The sequence below is a fragment of the Ambystoma mexicanum genome, chromosome 1q (genome assembly GCF_040938575.1).
Source record: "Ambystoma mexicanum isolate Mex_15411 chromosome 1q, UKY_AmexF1_1, whole genome shotgun sequence".
NCBI lineage: Eukaryota > Metazoa > Chordata > Amphibia > Caudata > Ambystomatidae > Ambystoma > Ambystoma mexicanum.
In genome coordinates, this window is record NC_090922.1 from 143,703,835 (window position 1) to 143,718,280 (window position 14,446).

Below are 14,446 nucleotides of genomic sequence, written 5' to 3' on the forward strand. Positions count from 1 at the left end.
GGATCTTTTGGGAGTTGGCGGAACATGGCTTCGCTGATGAAGCTCTTACCGTTGTTCACACACACTGGAGCGAGAACAGAGTCCTTCCCATCATTTAACTGGACAGGGATGAACAACTGCTCTCCAATTTGCTGAATATCAGCCAGGCTCTGAGCTGATTTCACATCTTTCTGGACTATAGGAGTGGGAGTTTCTGATTGTGGATTAGTAAAGAATTTCAGGGTGTTTCCTTCCAGCGTGGAATACCACCTTAAACTGGAAGGAAGGTTGATTTTCAGAAATAGAGAGGACCCCCATCACCAGTCTGTTGTCCTACTGCTATTACTGTCACATCTGGAATTTGGTTGTTCTGGAAGTGAAATTCTACTTGGTCATATTTTTGTTCAACCATGTGGCAGGTGCCATTTAAACTAACATGGTTGACACTCTGTTTTAATTTTATTGGTCGGCTAGTCTGGGTCCAGAGGACCTTGTTTACGCAATCTATTAGAGGTGACAACCTTCTCAGGAGGTCATTCCCTAGTAAACAAGGGGTGCCCTCTGGAGTCACTACTATGACCGGGTGTTTCACCTTGTGTCGCCCAATTTTAATGTCCAAATCTGCAGTCCCCTCAACGGGAATTTCCTTCCCGTCAAAGTTCTGCAGTTGTCCAGGAAGAGAGGTGAGAGGAATTCGGTAATTCTCCCCCCTTCCTGCATTTAGTTCCTCAAAGGCCCTTTTGGACAGAAGGGTAGCTTGGGATCCAGTGTCCAACAGTGCCGAAATTGTACCCTGCATAATATCTTCCCTCCTTCTCCTCAAGGGGGCACAGATAATGCACATTTTTGGACAACTGGTGGGCTAACTTTCTGGTTTTGTACATTGCTAGCAAAGAGATTTGGGCAGAATTCTGTGGAGAGCCTTGGGAATCTGAAAGAAAAAGTTGGCAACTGGAGATCAGAGCCATTGTGGGTTCCCCTGGTTCCGGTTTTGGGCCGCCCCCCCCTTTTTGGAGGCAGTCACCAGGATGTGTTTGAACCAGGGGATTTCGGTATTGTCGGTTCTGGGATGAGATGATGGGCGGCGGTAGCTCAGTCTCCACATCTCCCCAGTCTGTATTGGCATCCTTTGGGACCCATTTTTCCTTGGGAGGAGTTCCCCCATCTCTAAAGGAGAAGATCCTTTCCCCAGGATCCTCTGAGGATCCCTCTCCCTCAAATTGGAAGATCTGTACCTCCTCCACAAAGTGGGTCTGTTTGGGTCCTTTGTTTCTCCTACCCCCCCCTCTGCTCCTTGGGAGGCAGGCTTTCAGGGGCAGGAGATTTTGTTTCCGGTTCCTGGTTTTCCAGGGGCTGTTTACAAGTTGGGAAGGAAGCTTCCTCCAAGGCTTTACACCCCCCTTCCCCTTGTGCCTCCTCCCTGGGAACCGGTGGGTTATCGGGGTGCTGCCCCCGTCATTGTTCTGGAGTACCCGGTCCAGAGTTTGGGGCATTCTGCGTTGGCATTCTCATCTGAGGGTTCTGTTGAGCCCTCAGTATGTGACCCAGATCCCGTGCCATATTTTGGACCTGGCGCTCTAACTGGGAAACCCGCTCAGGCTGATACGGGGCTCTATTTTCTCCCCTGGGCTGATCCCGGGAAGGGTAGCTATCCCTTCTCTGGTAGTACCCCTGGTTCGGAAGATTTTGGTACCCCTCCACCCTTGGCCTCCCCGCTCTCAGATTAGGTTGTCTGGGATCAGGGAATTGGGGAAAGAAGGATGGATGATTTTGGGGCTGGAAATTGGGCGGATACCTGGGGAAAAAGTTCTGCCCAGGATTTGGAGAATTTCTGCCCTCCTGTGGGAAGTTAGGAGGGAAGTTCCCCGGGTCAGGTGCTTGGCTGGATCCCCCCCCTTTGGCTGGAGGAGTCCACACATAACCCAGGATTGGTCGGTTTCCCTTGTAGCAGGGACTTACATAGTCAGGGGGGCGGGGGACCCCATTTGTGGGACTACCTCCTCGACTCCCTGTCTGTGACTGGCTCGAGGGCCTTCTGGGCTGTGAATTATTTGGTGCAGGCAGGTTTTTAGGCCCCCCCCATCTCCAAATCTAAAACGGGGGCAACCTTTACCTCCGCCACCTTGGCAGCAGCAGGGGTGCTGTTGGTTTTGGGGATTTTTGGCGCATTATTTTTATTTTCGATGGGCTTCTGCACCGCATAGATCTGGGTAGCCTGTTCAATGACCCAGTCTAAAGATCTTTTCTCATGAAAATCTGTCACTAGCTGGGTCATTATGTATTTGGGTAAGGCATGGAAAAAACGTATTGATGAATTCTCTGCTATCCGTGCGTACCCTTCTGGTGGTCTGCGCAAAAGCGCGCTTTAATTCTTGCACAAACTCTTGTGGGGCCTGATCCTCCCCACATTGCAAATTGTAGGCTGCCTTGCGAGCCTCTTGAGAATTTCTGTGCACAGAAAAATGTTTCAAGATGGCCGCCCTGTATGTGGACCACCTTGAATGGTTTTGATCCTCCAGCCCCGCAAAGAAACTGGAGTATTCTGGGGAGAATGTCCATTTGACGTATTGAATTGAGCTACTGCTGTCCTTCAGATGGAAATTCTCCATCATTTGCTCATAGAGCTCCAAGTGTTCCCAAACAGAATACTTGGCGTTCTTATGATAAGGAGTGATGACACTCCTGATTGCCTTTATTTGTTTCAATGGGTCCTTAAGCAAGGCCCTTTTTGCCTTATTGGCCTTTTTGGTTCGGGTAACCCTGGTCCATTCATCCTCTGACTCAGAGCCACTGCTCCCAGAGGTTCCTGTCTGATCTTCCAGGTTTTCCCGGATTCTGCGAGCCTGGGAATGGCTGGCAGAATGTGGGGACCTGGTCTCCTGTGTCCTGCGCCGTTCAGAGGAGTCTTCAGATTCCTCCTTGCTGCCAGGATTTGATGGGTACCCCCCCACTGACCTAACTGGGCAGAAGTGTTCAGGATGCCCTTAATGGGCCTACTCTCCTGGGGTTCCCCACTAAATTGCACTGTGCTTGGGTGCCCATGCCCGGATGCCCGCCCCTCCATTCCTGGGAGGTACTGGCCTATGAGCCCCATACTTCTGATTGGATAGTAATCTGCCATCCCTGTGGCCCTGTGCTCATGTGCGCCAAGGGACATGGGGTCGCCAGAGTCCAGGGACTGAGAGATATGAATGCCTCTGGTACTAGGGCTCCTGAGGTTATGCTCAGGAGTCTCCCTCTCCCAGCGAACCTGGTCTCTATCCGCCCCTGCTCCCTGTTGCAATGCAAGAGCCTGAGCTTTCAGTTCCTCAGTTAAGGCCTTACTAGACTCTATCAGTCTCTCCTGCATCGCTACCTGTTGCTGGAGCCTATCATTGTGCTGACAGAGAGCCTTATTTGCTCTCTGTGCTTCCTGATTGGTCCTGGAGTACTGGGCCAGTCTCTGCTGCAGGAGGGTTACCTCCTGAGCTGTGTCCCTATTGGCCTGCTCCTTTCTTGCCAGAGCATCCTCCACCCTCCTGGTGTGCTCTAACAAGTTCTGGTGTTCTTTTTGGAGGTCATACAGTCCCTGGAGGGCCAGATGATTTTCTTCCATTTTCCTTTTTAAGTGGCAGACTTCCTGGCCTAAGGTATCCCTTTCCTGACTAAGAGTCTACATCTGTGCCGCCAGGTCGTCCCTTTGCCTTTGGAAGGCACCAGCTTTCTGGTGTTCTTCATCAAACTCTGCCTGGGTATCCAGGTCTTTCAAAATCAATTTATTGCTTTCCTCTTTCTCTCTGTCTAGTTGGATTTGCAGGGTGGCTACCTGCTCTGCGCATGCCCTGTTGAAATTGATCTGTTGCTCCAGCTTTTTCTGGCTCTGCAGTAAGGAGTCCAGACTGTCTTGGTGCTCCTTCTGCAAAGCCAGAATTCTGGTATCCTGGTCCGTCTTTTCCTGTTGCAGGATATCCATATCCTTCTTTATTTTAATGATGTACTGTCTACTCTCATTTTCGGACTCCTGGCTTCTGTGCAGCCTCTGCTGTGAAGATTCTAGATCAGATTGGGCCTTCTGTAATGCCAGCAGTTGCCTACTCGCCAGATCTTGGCCTTCAGCACATTTGTCCTGCATGGCTCCCATATGTAAATATAAATATGCTGCTACCCTGGCAATCTTGTTCTGCTCATCCTTGGCCTTAGGGGCCATATATAGTTCACTCAGGGCCACATGTAAGGGACCCTGGTCTCTCCATGTATCTGACCCTGTTTCAGTGATCTGGGGTGCGATTGCCTGCAACCAGACCGTCTGGTCCTGATGAGTCCACTCACCTCTCACAAATAGCTTATGTAAGAAGTGCTCTCTGGCTATTTTCATATCTACCAAGGTCGTCATTCTGAAATTTGAGTTCCTTCCTGACTTACAGAAGTTTGTATTTTATTTTTGCAAAAGAGACCTTTCCCTTAGAGCGTCCTTTTGAGGAGTGCTTTACAGCGTAACACAGCGTGGTGATCCGACCGGATGTATGTATCTTGTCAGTTAGCGCACTGTATTAATCTGCACAAGTGATAGCTCTATTCCGGAATCCCCGGCTACGAGCCCCCAATTTGTAAGAAGATTAAATTCAACACTACAACTAAGTCAATGCCTAGTCTGGGATACTGAATGGAAACCCTTATTGATATATCTTTATGTCCAGTTCATGAGTCCTGGATGACTACCCCTATATAACACCCCTCTCTTAGAATCCCCCTGACCCCACTGAGCCAAGAAGTAGTTCTGTTTTGCAAGTTTAAAAGGTTTATTTGAGAAATAAGACAAACTATAGATACCACGCATTTATAATTAATTAATAATCGATATCGCCCTTATAAATATAATGTTAATCAACAATGGGTAATCTGACACTAGCACACTTCTTTATAATCAATGAGGAGTTAGTATAGGATGGATCAAGTAGCAAAAATACTTTTATGATTTCAAGGGAAAAGCAATGAGGAATAAAATGCAGTACAGAAATACTTGAGATGATTTTAGCAAACGATAATATAATCACTTTTTCTCTGGCAATTCACCCCCCTCCCCTATGCAATGTAAGACATGGAAGTAGATGGAAAGAGGAGCACACAGTTCTCAGGAATGCAATCAAATACAATACGAAATTCAGTTCCCCCCCAGCAAGCTTAGAGAAAACCGGTATGTGTTTTAAAACACAGGCCCAAGTGCTTTGAATGTGGTGGCAATGAAGTGAGAAATATGCTGAAAATGCTTTTAATTCCCTTTAGGAGGTTCAGAGTGAGTGAGAGATACTTGGGATGAGTTCAGGCTCACTTTAGCAATGATTCAGAGATGGTGATTAAGAGGCAAACACATTTTTAGCAAGGAAAGAAATGACTGCTGATGGTTACACGTGGCTGGATTTTTAACCAAATCGCAAATCGCGGTAAAATTTGCGAGTGCGTGAATCGTGATTACGGCAAAAGTATAAGGAGCAGCCAGACGGTTCTAGGTTTGTTGGAAAGCTGAGATTCTCAGCTTTCAGAGGAAAGTTCCTAGCCCAAACGGTTCCAGAGATACGGACGATTAAATAAAGGTAGTTTTTTGGATTTAAAGTAAACTCAAAATGACAGGTGACAGCTTGCAGCTTCAGAATTGACTGGTGACAGTTGTGCAGCTTTACAAATGACAGATGACACGATTTCTAGGAGGCTGTTCTACTTAGGTTAAAATAGTTTGGATTAGATTATTTTAACTAAGAGATTAGTTCTGCACAGTTCTGCTAGGTACTCACAATATAAATTTGAAATAGGCCTCGCCACGGATCTGGTCAGGTTTTGGACTGGACTCCGGTTCTGGTCTCGGCACTTCACAGTGATGTGGGTCAGCTCTCTGGTTCTGCTCACAGTGGTCTGGGTCACTCTGGAACTCTGGTATGGTCTGTCCAGATACAGCGGTCTCTGCATGGCTCCTGGATCTCTGCACTGGTCCTGGCAAAAGTTCTTGGCAAGGAATTTAAGCAGCTCGCCCGGCTGTGAGTAGCTTGCAATGATTTGAGGTCTGCTGCAGAGAACTCAGCTTGTGGTTTTAGGCCTCTGATTTAGGTTCTAAAGTATAACTTCTAGGTTCTGGAGTATGTAGCTGGAGTCAGTCTGGAACTGGTATCTTCTGGATGTTGTGTGGTCCGGCAAAACGCTCCGCAGTAACTGGATTTGAATGTCTCTACCTGTCCCAGCAGTCTCTTTTTATGTGTTTTGAAAATGGGTGTGTGCCTGGGCCTAGCTAAGCCTGCCCCTCTCTACTTGTCATTGGCCCAATTCTCCCGTCTCCCATGATTGGGGGAAGGAAATGTGAGTCAGAGTGATGCTGTAGGTTTTATGGGTCAGAGGATCCTCCCCTGGTCAGTTTGCCCACAAATCTATATTTGATTCAAATACATCCTTCCCAGATATACAATTCGTTGAAATTACATGTGCACATTATATATTCCTTATGGTCCATGCTTGTCTGCCTCTGATCTTCCTGGGGGCTTGCATTCAAAAATGACAACATTTTGCGCTTTTTAACTGGTTTTGCAATATCAGACATTTACCCAAATTTACATACGTGTGCGCTCGGAGTATGGACATTAATTGATGAAGTGTCAGATTTTTAACATGCAGACATGTGGAGTGAGACCCTATTTTCCGCTAGCAACCCCCCAGAATACACCACAGGGTCCTAACGCATCTCAAAATGTTCACAGAAAAATCACAAAAATAATGATATTACTTATATAATTCTGACAAGTCCGCACTTTGAGTTATCTATATTTTTAAAATTATGCCCTGGTCAAAAAGAGATGTGGCTTCCCACATCACAGGGTGAAATAACTGGTTTATCCACTTCCCCCAAGCTCAGCTGCTAGAAGAGGCACTGCCCCTCCCAGTTTCCCCTAAGAGGAAGCCACTTTACGGTCCCCCAATATAACATTTGCCTGAGTCCAGGACAGGCCTTTGTTCAACTCCCTGTAGTCCCCAGCTGCTCCACCCCTAATCTAATCAACAGGGCCATGTGACCTCAGGATGCAGCCAGGCCTGGCAGCCAGGCCTTGGAACACAGCTGTTGATCCAGTATAAACTCCTGTCGGGGGTAGTTGTCAGGCAGAATTCAGTTTCATTAAGCCAGGTTTCAGCTAAATGTCACTTTTTGTTCCCAGTTTTCTACATTGAAATCAAACTGACAATTTTTACATATACATTAAATAATTACTTCCTTCAAGTCATTTCAGAATATAGTTTTACATTGTATCCATCTCTTAGCAAGTCTTTCCTTGGTCTGGTTTTGTTTCATTTGTTCAGTTTTACACAAAAGTCTGGTGGTTTTAAAACACCGGCTTGCTGATAGTGGTGAGTACTGGTAATGCAACCATTTTTGGGATAAGGAAATTAATTCCCCACAAGAACGTTGTATCTTTGGAGTGGTCTCGTGCCAACTGCGCAGTTCTCCTATTCTGGCGTGAATGTGGGCGGTGATAGCTCATCCCCACATCCGCCCAGTCTATTGATTTAGTTTGTTCTGGGATAGAATAATGGGCGGCGAGAGCTCATCCCCACATCTACCCAGTCTATTGATTCAACATGGGTCAAAACCCATGACAAATCCCCCCGCCCGACTGCGCTTTGATTCAAGTCGAGGGGAAGTCGGGTGCAAAGGAGGTTTTGAGCCCTTGCGCTGGTATGTCCCCATTATCTTCTTCCAATCCTGTAAGTGGCTCAGTTCAGCATCTTTTCCTCACTCCAGTCGATAAATCAATTCTCCTTGTTGGTCCTGATGGGAGGATTGGGCGGTACCCTGGGCCCCTCGGGTCTCGGCTCCCGGTCCCCGGTCGTCCTCCTTGGTCAGACTCCAGGTTTTCTTTCTCCTAGGACGACAAAGGAAAAGCGGCAATACCTATTCGTAGACATTTTTCCACCACTATTACTGGTGTGGCAGACATATACATTTTATACTTTAACATACCTAACATTTTACTTTTGAGATACAAGTTGTCATTCAAAAACAGTGGCTTACAAGAGTATAATATTTTAGAGACTATATGTGGGATATTTTAGGGTTGGAACTGAATTAATCTGGAGCGGTCCCCTCTGGTATTGCAGAGACTCCTCCAGTTGCTGCAGAGTGTGCCTGGGATGGCAACACTTTAGCTGATTTATATGTACCCACTTGTCTTCCCCCTCTGCCAAACCGCCTTTGGGGATGCGGATCTTGTAGGCCACAGGGTAGATCTTGTCTATAATTTCAAACGGTCCCTTCCATGTAGGCAAACATTTTCTCTGTTTGGCCTGGTTTCTTTGGAAATTGTATAGATAGACCCGATCACCCACCTTATATTCCTTTTGGGTAGTTTTTAAATCATAGTGGGTCTTCATGCTCTCGGCTGATCTTTCTAGATTCCGCTGAGCATAGGCAAAAGCATGCTGAAGGTGTTTCCTTAAATTCTCCACATACTCATGAGTTGTGGAGGCATTTATCAACGTTTGCTCTTGGGTTCTGTAGAGTAAATGCTGGGGAAGCACCATCTTGCGTCTAGTCATCAACTCAAATGGCGACATTTTGGTTGCAGATGAAGGGGTAGATCTGATGGCCATTAGGACCAGAGGTAATCGGATATCCCAACTTGGTCCAGAATCTGCCACAAAATGTTTTAAGATGCTCACAATGGTTCGGTTATATCTCTCCACTGCTCCAGAAGAAGCTGGCCTGTAAGAAATGTGTAGCTTACTTTTAACACCCAGTATCTCCCACATCTTTGTCATTACTTCACTGGTGAAGTGGATACCCCTGTCGGACTCAATCCTTTGAGGTAGACCAAAACGGGAAAAGATGTGGTTAATCATCAGGGCAGCTGCTGTTTCTGCCTTGCAGATTGGGGCTGGGAGACATTCCACCCACTTGGTAAACAAGCATGTAACGGTCAACATGTACTTGTTTCCTCTAGACGAGTGAATCACAGAGCCTACAAAGTCGATTTGCAAATCTGACCATGGCAGTGTCATTCCCCTCTTTTGGAGAGGTGCCCGGTGTGTGAGGGATGTTGGCTGAAATTGTGCACACACAAGACAACCTTTCAAATATTGGTTGAGGTCCTGGCCCATGTGTAGCCAGTATGCAACCTCTCTTAAGATTTCCAGTGTTGTGTGAAACCCCCTATGACCGGCGGTGGCTGCATCATGGGCGTGACTTAACATCAGGCTTCGGAATGAGGTAGGAACCACCCACTGATCATGGCCAGCTTGGGATTTCCTTACCAACAAACCGTCTTGGATTCGGAACATTTTTGGACATTTCATCAACACTCTTAGGTCCTCTTTCCTAATGCAATCGGTATCCATCAGGGGAAAGTTCTCAGGGTCCTCAAGGTGTTGGTAAAACTTACCAATAATTGGATCCCCCTTCTGAGCTGTAATCAAATCAGCATCAGGGGTCTCCTTGCTCCATTGGGCAGTTGAAAGATCATTGTGAGCATTTGTCTGGGACCTAGTGATAGCAGTGACCTGGATTTCCCCCAGCAGGGACTCTATTTCGATTAGATCCCCTTGGATGGTCCTGGTTTTGGCCAGCTGATCAGCTAAGTCATTTCCAGTTTTGTCTGGTCCCTCTACTTTGGAATGACCCTTGATCTTCTTCCAGTAGATGGTCATCCCATTCGAGGTGACCAGATCATCAATGTTTTGGATTAACTTCCCATGTTTCAGGGGTTTGTTATTAGCGCATAACATGCCTCTGGTTTTCCAGTTGACCAGGTGCTCCACAAACCCGTTCCGTACATAATCCGAATCTGTGATTATGACCAGTTCGTTGAGTTGATGCTGGACAGCAGTGAGGATGGCCTGATGCACAGCCATCAATTCTGCCACCTGACTACTTCGGGGACCAATTTTGTTTACAGCGGAGGGTTCTGGGAACTCCTTCACCCATGCATTCCCTACGCCAGCCACCAGTTCTTTCTCCCCGTCGTTGTCAACATGGTAAGAGCATCCATCCACATAGACAGTGGGCATTCCTTCACACTTGTCTTCTTCAAAGACTTTGTGTGGGGAATTAAGGTATGCCTCCATGTTGTCCTTGATTTTTAGACTTTCGTCCTCGAGACAGTTTTCTCTGGCACAATCATGCAAGTCAGCCAGACCTTGCGCGAGGGGACTCTTCTTGTTTTGGCCATATCTGACCTCCACAGAAAAGCCTTGCATTGACAGAATCCAGGAAGTAATTCGGGAATTACTCACATTTCCGGCCCGGATTCTGTCACTTTGGAGATATTGCAGAGGCTGGTGTGGAGTCTCCACTATGATGTGTTCCCCCTGGAAAAACGGGCGGTAATTCTTCAATGCCCACACCGTTGCCAGGAGTGCCTTCTCACAATCGTTGAATTTTTCCTCCACAGAGGATAAAGTTTTTCTCACATAGGAGATTACTTTATTGACCTTGTCATGCTTTTGGTATAATACTACCGTCAGGCACGTATTAGAAAACCCTGTCTCCAGGAACAATTCCTTGTTTCTGACATTGTAAGCTAGGCAAGGCGCTTGTGAGAGGCTTCTTTTGAGTTGTCTTACTGCCTCGGATTGTTCTGGACCCCATTCCCACTTGACCCCCCCCCCCTTCAAGAGGTGAATCAGGGGTCTAGTGATCTCTGCGTAGCCTTCAATGAACTTTCTGCTGTAATTAGTCAGTCCAAGGAGGCTCCTTAGTTCCTGCAGAGTTGTGGGGTGTTTCAGTTTCTGGAGTGCTTCCACTTTCTTTTCTTTGGGACAGAGACCCTGAGGAGTAATCTCATGCCCCAAGAAATTAACACGGGTTCTACACCACTGTGCTTTCTGAAAGGAAAGTTTTGCTCCGGCGGCCCTCAACTGTGTCAGAACATGACGGATCTCCGCTATGTGTTCTTCCACAGATGAACTTTTGATGAGGACATCATCTACATAAGCCAGGTTACCCCTCGCACCCAGGTCGGGCATGGCCTTATGTAGAAAAATGTTGAATTCAGTGCCGGAGTTGAGGTATCCGAAGGGAGTCCGGGTCCATGTGTACTGCTGGCCCCCAAAGGTAAAAGCCAGTTTGTATTGGTCCTCCCTACTGACAGGCACAGTCCAGTATCCATTGGTCAGGTCTATTGCAGTGAATACTTGTGACCCTTGAATCTGGGCCAGCCCTTGGTCAATGTAGGGCAGAGGCCATCGGGAAGTATGGACCCGTTTGTTGAGCTCCCTAAGGTCAGCGCAGAGTCTCCACTGGCCGTTTGGCTTCAATATTCCCAGCACCAGATTATTGAAAGTGCTGTGGACTGGACGGATTATTCCCCGGGACTCAAGCTTCTTAATTATTTCAGTAAGGGACTCCATGGATGCGAGAGGCAATCAATTTTGCTTCACAAACACTAGAGTCCTTCCAGGGTCCGTGGGAATTGTTGTGGTGTGGATGTCGGTGCGACCACAGTCATATGAGTCTACCGCAAAGAGATCTTGGAAATCCAAGAAAACTTGTTTCAACTTTTGCTTCTGTTCCAGAGTCACACAGGCATCAGCTAGGTTGACTCTCTCTTCCACCATCTGCTGAAGCCTGGAAAGACTTACGGTTTGGCTATCTCCGCGGCCTCCTCCAGCAGGGGGGCGAGAAGTCCCTGGTCAGAGTGCTGATTTGGACTGGAGGCTTCAGGTGGGAAAGGCAGCCCTCATGGACCTGGAAAATCACCTCATCCCTCCTGAAGTCACAAGTCACATCTTCCTTACCATAAGGGCAAGAAGTGTACACCAGGATGTTCCCCCCATGCCTGGTGAAAATCCTGTCTGGTGTTGTTTTGTCATCACTGTCACTGTCAAAACAGTCCTTGGGGATTGGTCCTAACAGTTCATTTCCTAAATCAATGGAGAAATGTCGGTCATCAATCGCCATTCCAATAATGGTGCCTGCGGCTAGAATAATCCTCTTTAAGTCTCTGTTATCCACCTCTATTGGAATGGTGTCATGTTCTATGTTGACTAATGGAGTTGGGTTTACCCCCAACCCTTGCTGTTGGAGAGAAGCATTTAGATGTATATAAGCATCAGGGTTTTGCAATTTTTGTCCTCTTTTAAATTTCACTCCCAGGGAGAATTGTCGGGTCCTTTCTGGGATGGTGACTTCCTCTTTAATCTGAATTTCAACTGCATAAGGTAGCAATTGAGCTGACCTAAATGCTTTTTCTGGATCATCAAAGCCCATGGGATTATCCGCTAATCGGGACCAAGCTTTGAAGTTTATTAGGTCCAAACTAATGGCAAAGCGATTGAGAATGTCACTTGCTAAGTAAAAGGCAGCAGTGACGTCTCGCACGACCCAACAATTATGGACTATGCTCTTGTTGCCAATGGAGATTTTGAGCATACACCTGCTTGGCAGGAGATGTTTGGAATTAGGTGCTTCCAGGTCCATTTCCCATTTGTCTATCAGTTTGAATGTGGGAATGGCTGGATCTTTTGGGAGTTGGCGGAACATGGCTTCGCTGATGAAGCTCTTACCGTTGTTCACACACACTCGAGCGAGAACAGAGTCCTTCCCATCATTTAACTGGACAGGGATGAACAACTGCTCTCCAATTTGCTAAATATCAGCCAGGCTCTGAGCTGATTTCACATCTTTCTGGACTATAGGAGTGGGAGTTTCTGATTGTGGATTAGTAAAGAATTTCAGGGTGTTTCCTTCCAGTGTGGAATACCACCTTAAACTGGAAGGAAGGTTGATTTTCAGAAATAGAGAGGACCCCCCATCACCAGTCTGTTGTCCTACTGCTATTACTGTCACATCTGGAATTTGGTTGTTCTGGAAGTGAAATTCTACTTGGTCAGATTTTTGTTCAACCATGTGGCAGGTGCCATTTAAACTAACATGGTTGACACTCTGTTTTAATTTTATTGGTCGGCTAGTCTGGGTCCAGAGGACCTTGTTTACGCAATCTATTAGAGGTGACAACCTTCTCAGGAGGTCATTCCCTAGTAAACAAGGGGTGCCCTCTGGAGTCACTACTATGACCGGGTGTTTCACCTTGTGTCGCCCAATTTTAATGTCCAAGTCTGCAGTCCCCTCAACAGGAATTTCCTTCCCGTCAAAGTTCTGCAGTTGTCCAGGAAGAGAGGTGAGAGGAATTCGGTAATTCTCCCCCCTTCCTGCATTTAGTTCCTCAAAGGCCCTTTTGGACAGAAGGGTAGCTTGGGATCCAGTGTCCACCAGTGCCGAAATTGTACCCTGCCCCTGTACTTGTACCTGGGCATAATATCTTCCCTCCTTCTCCTCAAGGGGGCACAGATAATGCACACTTTTGGACAACTGGTGGGCTAACTTTCTGGTTTTGGACAATGCTAGCGAAGAGATTTGGGCAGAATTCTGTGGAGAGCCTTGGGAATCTGAAAGAAAAAGTTAGCAACTGGAGATCAACGCTATTGTGGGTTCCCCTGGTTCCGGTTCTGGGCTGCCCCCCCCCTTTTTGGAGGCAGTCACCAGGATGGGTTTGAACCAGGGGATTTCGGTATTGTCGGTTCTGGGATGAGATGATGGGCGGCGGTAGCTCAGTCTCCACATCTCCCCAGTCTGAATTGGCATCCTTTGGGACCCATTTTTCCTTGGGAGGAGTTCCCCCATCTCTAAAGGAGAAGATCCTTTCCCCAGGATCCTCTGAGGATCCCTCTCCCTCAAATTGGAAGATCTGTACCTCCTCCACAAAGTGGGTCTGTTTGGGTCCTTTGTTTCTCCTACCCCCCCCTCTGCTCCTTGGGAGGCAGGCTTTCAGGGGCAGGAGATTTTGTTTCCGGTTCCTGGTTTTCCAGGGGCTGTTTACAAGTTGGGAAGGAAGCTTCCTCCAAGGCTTTACACCCCCCTTCCCTTTGTGCCTCCTCCCTGGGAACCGGTGGGTTATCGGGGTGGTGCCCCTGTCATTGTTCTGGAACACCCGGTCCAGAGTTTGGGGCTTTCTGCGTTGGCATGCTCATCTGAGGGTTCTGTTGAGCCCTCAGTATGTGACCCAGATCCCGTGCCATATTTTGGACCTGGCGCTCTAACTGGGAAACCCGCTCAGGCTGATACGGGGCTCTATTTTCTCCCCTGGGCTGATCCCGGGAAGGGTAGCTATCCCTTCTCTGGTAGTATCCCTGGTTGGGAAGATTTTGGTACCCCTCCACCCTTGGCCTCCCCTCTCCCGGATTAGGTTGTCTGGGCTCAGGGAATTGGGGAAAGAAGGATGGATGATTTTGGGGCTGGAAATTGGGCGGATACCTGGGGAAAAAGTTCTGCCCAGGATTTGGAGAATTTCTGCCCTCCTGTGGGAAGTTAGGAGGGAAGTTCCCCAGGTCAGGTGCTTGGCTGGATCCCCCCCTTGGGCTGGAGGAGTCCACACATAACCCAGGATTGGTCGGTTTCCCTTGTAGCGGGGACTTACATAGTCAGAGGGCGGGGGACCCCATTTGTGGGACTACCTCCTCG